Genomic DNA, 7,534 nt, shown 5'->3' on the forward strand with positions numbered 1-7,534 from the left:
ATAGTTTCAGCATTGACCAAATTAAAATTCAAAACTTTGGGGTGACAACTTGCCATTATGATGATGATTTAGACGAGCAAAACGCACCCTCCCATCCAATGGACGGTGCTAAGTTGTCAAACATTTAAACCAAACTTTCTCAAAACAACTTGTCCGACCGTCCCATAGGCCTCCCCTTTGAGAAACACTGATTTAACCTAAATTTGAGACACCAGCAAAAGAAGAAATAAAGATGGACTTTTTTCTATTCCAAAGAAAAACGATTTCCCACGGCTTTATCGATTGCATTCTCACCTGGAATTGATTTTTGTCATTTTTGCAAGACTTATACACTCCCTGATACCGTCGGTATCTACATATCAAATTTGAGTGCAATCGGATGGAGGATGCCCGAGACCCTAGAAGACACACACAGAGACAGACAGAACGGATTTTATATAATAGATTAGGTTTTGGTGGAACAATTTGCATTCCATTTAGTACAGAGTTCCAAGAGTAAGCACCTCTCTAATAAGCACCAACCTTATATTCAACCATTCTCAAATTTATCGACATTCACATCATCTCACCACCCTAACAACTGAGCCATTTCACTACTGTATGTCTACTCAATGAATGCTGATCACAAATTAAACGCAAACATCAATTTGGTTTGATTGGGTTTCGGTTTAATGCAATGATAATGAGATTTCAATTCTATCAGAAGATGATGGCTTATGTAAATGAAAAGTTGGAACTCGTATGTTGTTTTTGTTTCGTTTTTGCTTTCCTTTTCTGGTTTGATGGCCTTCTTAATTACATCCCCAAGATCAAAGGTTTCCAAGTTGTGTGACAGGACACTTTTCTGTATTAAGAAGAGTATTTAGTTGTATTAGGAAATTTGGTGGAATTCAATCAATTTGTCAAGAATATATGGCGTAAATTACATTTAGAACTTGGCAATTCTGTGTAAAGTTAAACAAGTGATTAGTGAATAGGATAACTAATTAATCAGAAAACTTATGCATCACAAAAATATTTATTTTTGTAAAAACTTGTAAAAATATGAAGTTTTGGTTTAGAGTGTGAATGTAAATTGAAGTGAAAATTTCAATTGAGCAATAAAATTTAAAATTTAAAATTCTTTTCCAGACATTTATTATTTTATTCTCTTATTTGTTTCAGTCATTTAACTGCGGCCATGCTGGAGCACCGCTTTCAGTCAATCAAATCGACCACAGCACTTATTCTTTGTAAGCCTAGTGTTTATACTATCGACTCTCTGCCGAACCGCTAAGTTACAGGGGCGTAAACACACCAGCATCGGTTGTCAAGAGATGTTGGGGGGACAAACACAGACACACATACATATATATGTATATACGTATTTCAAAATAGAAAATTACCCTTTAACAGGTAATTTTCTATTTTGAAATACGAATATGTTGTCTGTTGACTTTTTATACATGCTAGGCCACTGGTGGTGATATTTATAATGAGTATTCGCCACCCTATATATATATATATACGACAGACTTCTTTCAGTTTCCGTGTACCAAATCCACTCACAATACTTTCGTTTGCCCGAGGCTATAGTAGAAGGCGCTTGCCCAAGATGCCACGCAGTAGGACTGAACCCGGAACCATGTGGTTGGTAAGCAAGCTACTTACCACACAGCCACACCTGCACCTATAAATGTGAGACTCCTACAGCACCTAGGTTTCCCAAGCGGTCACCCATCTAAGTACCCGCTAGGCTCGATGTTATATAACTTCGGTGATCGGACGAGAACCGATGCTCTCAACGTGATATGGCTGTAACCGTTTAATAATATTAATTTTATGATTCAGTCTTACATTGAACATACCAGCATGACAACCTCCACATCTTTTTACCAATTAATAATGCATCTACTGGAAGGTGTCATTGTACCACAATACACTTTGAAAAAATGTGTAGCTAAATAAATATTTGTTGGAATCTCAACTCTTTCATGTGGAATTGAAAAGAAAACATTCTTGAACAGCAGACGCAGAGGCTCTATTATTAGCAAAGTATAACAAAAATATCAAAATACAGACAGTGTATTCTTGTAACAATTAACACCAAATATGATAGCCAAACTATTTTCTGATTCTTGAAAGAAATCTCATACCATCTGTCAAAAACATTTAACGTCCAACAATAGCTAATGAGAAACAAACACAAAATATTTGTCTAAGTTTCAAACATAAAGGATAATAATTCTACACTTATATATGGAAATTGTAGTTATGATACCTGTGCCGGCGGCACGTAAAAAGCACCATCCGAACGTGGCCGAAGCCAGCGCCGCCTTGACTGGCTTCTGTGCCTATGGCACATGACCTACTATGCTTGAGGAGACTTATTGAATCAAATACATCAACATCAACATCAAAATAAATATCAAATGGAAATTGTAGTTGTGATACCTGTGCAGGCGGCACGTAAAAAGCACCATCCGAACGTGGCCGGTGCCAGCGCCGCCTTGACTAGCTTCTGTGTCGGTGGCACGTAAAAAGCACCAACCGATTATGGCCGCTGCCAACCTCCCCTGGCACCTATGCCAGTGGCACGTAAAAAGCACCTACTACACTCACGGAAAGGTTGGCGTTAGGAAGGGCGTCCAGCTGTAGAAACACTGCCAGATCAGACTGGAGCCTGGTGTAGCCTCCTGGATTCCCAGACCCCAGTCGAACCGTCCAACCCGTGCTAGCACGGAAAACGGACGTTAAACGATGATGATGATGTTGATGATGATGATATGTTGAGTAATGTCCTCAACTTAATTGTTAGAGCCACAAAGCTTTCGGCTCTTGTGCCACAAAGCTTTCGGCTCTTGTGCCACCCAGCTTTCCTCTTAAGCTTATCATAGGCTGCATGGTTAAAGTATCTGCTTCCTAAAAATATGGTATTGAGTTCAGTCCCCTTGAAAGGTTCCTGGGGAGAGAGTTTTCTGCTTTAGCCGGGGTGTGGCCATAATCTTGTGAGTAATTTTGGTTAACGGAAATTGAAAGAACAACGATGTGTACAAGTATAATAATACATATATACAAACATACATCAGTGTCTGTGATTATGTATGCGTGCATGCATGTACGCATGTGTGTGTGTGTGTGTGCGTATTTATGTATGCATGTGTGAGTATGTGTATGTATGTATGCGTGCTATTATGTATGTACGCATGTGTGTGTATGTGCGTATGTATGCATGTGTGTGTGTGTATGTGTATGAATCTGTGTGTATGTGCATATGTATGTATGCATATAGCTATGTATTTATGTATGTATCTGTTTATTTGTGTGTATGTGTATGTATATATGTATGTATGTGTGTATGCATGTGTGTGTGCATGTGTGTGTATGTATATGTATGTATTTATGTGTGTGTGTATGTGCATATGTATGTATGCATATATGTATATATGTATGTATATATTTGTGTATATGTGTATGTATATATGTATGTGTGTATGTATGTATGTAGTATGTATGTATGTATGTATGTGTGTATGTATGTATGTATGTGTGTGTGTTGTACCTTGCAACTTTTGCCTATGAAATCACACTTGTTACATTCTACTTTCTATTGATTACCCCCTTAACTATTCAACTAATTAACTGATCAATTGTTTGATCGCTCAGTCAATCAGACTCCTCGCCGAGCTCTTTCAATCACAGACTGTGACCACCTTCTTCTTTATGACATACCCGCACCCCACCCGCATCTGCTCTTCTCCCTGCTAATGTGCATCTCCTGTAATTTTCCTAAGCTGATTATTTTGTCTTTGCTTCAGCAACCATTGTTTATAATATCTGGGTTTTCTCTGTGTTTATGATATTTTAATCAGGGCAGGGGTACTTTGCGCACTCTCCTGCTTCACGGTCGGTGTGCAGTGTGTGACTGAGCGTGGCAGTTCATGGGTCTTGTGTGTGTGTAAGTGTGTGAGTATGTCTACTTATGATTAACCATGTATGTTAGTACTTAGTTGCTAATTAGCAGCGATTTCTGGATGGCAGATGTTGGAAGGTGGGTCTTTCGAGCTTTTCAACTTTTGGATTTTGTTTTAACAGAAATATTAGAAATACATCCGCACGCATATATATTTACATACTTTGCACACCCTTATTCTTATGGGGGTAGATACACTCACACATACACACACATATGCTTATAAGCAAAACACAGTGCGTGGTGGAGAGCTTGCTATTGCCTTCACACACACACACATACACACATTTATAGACTTATCTATCTATATTTGTGTATCAACGTGCGGGTTTGTGTGTGAGGGCACATGGCCTAGTGAATAGCGTGTTGCATTCGTGATCACAAGATCGGTATTTCAAATCTTGGACAGGAATGTGTGTTGTGTTCTTGAGCAAAATACTTCATGTCAGGTTGCTAATCAATCACTTCGACACAAGACATGTAGTACACTGTGCACTTTTCCAGGCAGCATCATTTTAAAGGAAAGTGTATGGAAGGTGTCAGCTGATGCATATATATGTATATATGTATGTATTTGTGTGAAAGATGTCCACTGGTCACGTGTGAGCAACGAGAGAGTTAAGTAGGAAGAGAGAGGGAAAGATAGAGAGCGGTGAAAAGAGGAGAACAGAGAAAGAATGGGAGAGAAAAAGAGGGGAGATACGAAATAAAATAAAGGAGAGACAAAAAGAGATAGTGATATAATAGTGTCGCATCAGAATTATAAGATAAAACTTACTTAGACGAATCATTTGAGTAGAGTGCAGCAAGGAACGTCCGTACCATCTTTCTTGGATCGCAAAAGACTACCAATATATATATATATATATATATATATATATACATAATACATATAAATATGTATATATACACATTATGTAGGGAGAATTCACAAATAAAAGCAAAAGACGAAGACAGGTGGTGTAAACGACACAAAGATGTATTAGTATAACGCTTGGGAAGTGAAAAAGTCTGTAGCGTTTCGAGCTTACGCTCTTCCACAGAAAGGAACGAGGAGAGAAACAAGGAGAGAAAATGAAGAATGTGTAGTGGCTAGTGATCTATAATACATTATGTATATACATATATATATATAATATATATATATATATATATATATATATATATATATATATATATGCACATTATGTTGTTATAGGCGTAGGCGTGGCTGTGTGGTAAGTAGCTTGCTTAATAACCACATGGTTCGGGGTTCAGTCCTACTGCGTAGCAACTTGGGCAAGGGTCTTCTACTATAGCTTCAAACTGACCAAAGCCTTGTGAGTGGATTTGGTAGACGGAAACTGAAAGAAGCCCGTTATATATATGTATATATATATATATATATGTATACGTCTGTTTATCTGTATTTGTCCCCACCTCCTTCACTTGAAAACCGGTGTTTGTATGTTTACGTTCCGTGACTGAGGGGTTCGGCCAAAAGAACTTATACAATAAGTACTAGACTTACAAAGAATAACTCCTGGGTTAGATTTGTTCGACTAAAGGCGGTGCTCCAGCATGACCACAGTCAAATAACTAAAATAAGTGAAAGTATATATATGTATATATATGTATACGTGTGTATATTATTTACATTATTATATGATTGAACGCCACGCATGTATTCCCAAGTAAGTTTTATCTTGATAATTCTGATCTGACACTATTATATCAGTATCTGTTTTTGTCTCTCCTTCTTTATTTTATTTTTTATCTCCCCTCTTTTTCTCTCCCATTCTTTCTCTGTTCTCCTCCTTTCACCGCTCTCTATCTTTCCCTCTCTCTTCCTACGTAACACTCTCGCTGCTCACACGTGACCATTGGACATCTTTCTTTCTTTCTTCTTCTTATTCAGCTACAGGGATAGCACGTCAAAGCTTATTTCTCCAGCGTCTACCACTTCACCTCCTTATGGCTTAACAGCTCTTACCGTTTGTTTTCACTGTCCTGTGTTTGTTACCAACTTTGACCCACTGCAAATCCGAAACTTTACTTAATTTGCCTTGCGGGAGCAACTGTTTTGACGAAGACGCATCTTGTCCTAGTGCTCGTTTTGCGGAGTAGATGAAACAGTGGACAACAGATGAAGGAATTGTTCTTTATGTTGCCTGCCTAGCTTTCCTATTTGTTTCTTTCATTGTTCGCAAAAGAAATGTTCGTTTCCCATGTTGTGGCAATTCATGTTCCCGTTTTTCATGTTGCTTACGTTTTTTGACATCCTGTACCCATATACACATGTGTATGTAAGTATGTACATGTATGTATATAGGCATATGTATATATATATATATATATATACACACACACACACACACACACACACATATATATATATATATACACACAACACACACACACATATATATATTATATGATTGAACGCAATGCATACATTCCCAATTAAGTTTTATCTATCTATCTATTTATATCTATATCTCTCTCTCTCTATATATATATATAATCATAGACAGACACATGCACACACACACCACACACACACACAACACACACACACACACACACACATATATATATATACACACGTATAAAGTTTAAAAGTGCACACATTAAAAAGAATACTGATTAGCATAACTACTATGATTAAAATTCAAATCAAAGTGAAAACGTTTTTAGGCATGTAACGCAAGAAACGAGTTAAAAGATGTAGCGGATCGTATCCTTTAGTTTTTGCTTTGCAATATCAATTGTGTCAGATTAAGCTAAGCAAGATCTGTTATTCTTTTGTAACAGAATCTAAATTTTCAAAGAACCTTATGGTTGCAATTAATAATTATCTAATTTCATTTTTAAGAAATCTATTTCTTTACTACCCACAAGGGGCTAAACACAGAGGGGACAAGCAAGAACAGATAAAGGGATTAAGTCGATTACATCGACCCCAGTGCGTAACTGGTACTTAATTTATCGACCCCGAAAGGATGAAAGGCAAAGTCGACCTCAGCGGAATTTGAACTCACAACGTAACGGCAGCCGAAATACCGCAAAGCATTTCGCCCGACGTGCTAACGATTCTGCCAGCTCGCCGCCTTTTTTTTTTAAGAAATCATGTGTCGGACAGTACCATTAGAATTGCTTCCTGTCCGCATAATCGACATGCTTTTTTTTTCTCGTTTATGCGGTTGAAACTATTACTGCGCTCCATTTTAAGGTTTAGTGGGTGTTTAAACTTTTACGGTATCATATGCACAGGCCTGATGAAGTTGAATGAACCAATTTGAGGGTTCTTGAATGAATGCACATGCATGAAAGCGTCTCTGGAAGTTATTTGTAGTAGCTCCTATGTGTCCCCTAGTATCTGCAGGTGTAATTGCTTGATACTGATAGATGATGTTTTTGGTAAAACATTTTCCATTTAATGGGCAATTGTAGGTGTTTTTACAATTACAGGTTTTAGTAGTAGGAGCTTTGTGCTAATAGTAATGAATATTTTGATATTTGGTATCTGCTCGAAGTTTAGATGATCAGTTATAGCTGAGATGTATTGGGTAAACGCCAAAGAATTATTGTTGTGCTGCCGAC

The 7,534-nt window shown here is 37.6% G+C and overlaps 1 pseudogene; it reads right to left on the reverse strand.

Annotated features, from left to right (window-relative positions):
- Positions 1 to 1,683: 1,683 nt before the first annotated feature.
- Positions 1,684 to 1,802, reverse strand: LOC115212503 (annotated as a pseudogene).
- Positions 1,803 to 7,534: the final 5,732 nt, after the last annotated feature.

This window comes from Octopus sinensis, linkage group LG5 (assembly GCF_006345805.1).
Source record: "Octopus sinensis linkage group LG5, ASM634580v1, whole genome shotgun sequence".
NCBI classification, from domain to species: domain Eukaryota; kingdom Metazoa; phylum Mollusca; class Cephalopoda; order Octopoda; family Octopodidae; genus Octopus; species Octopus sinensis.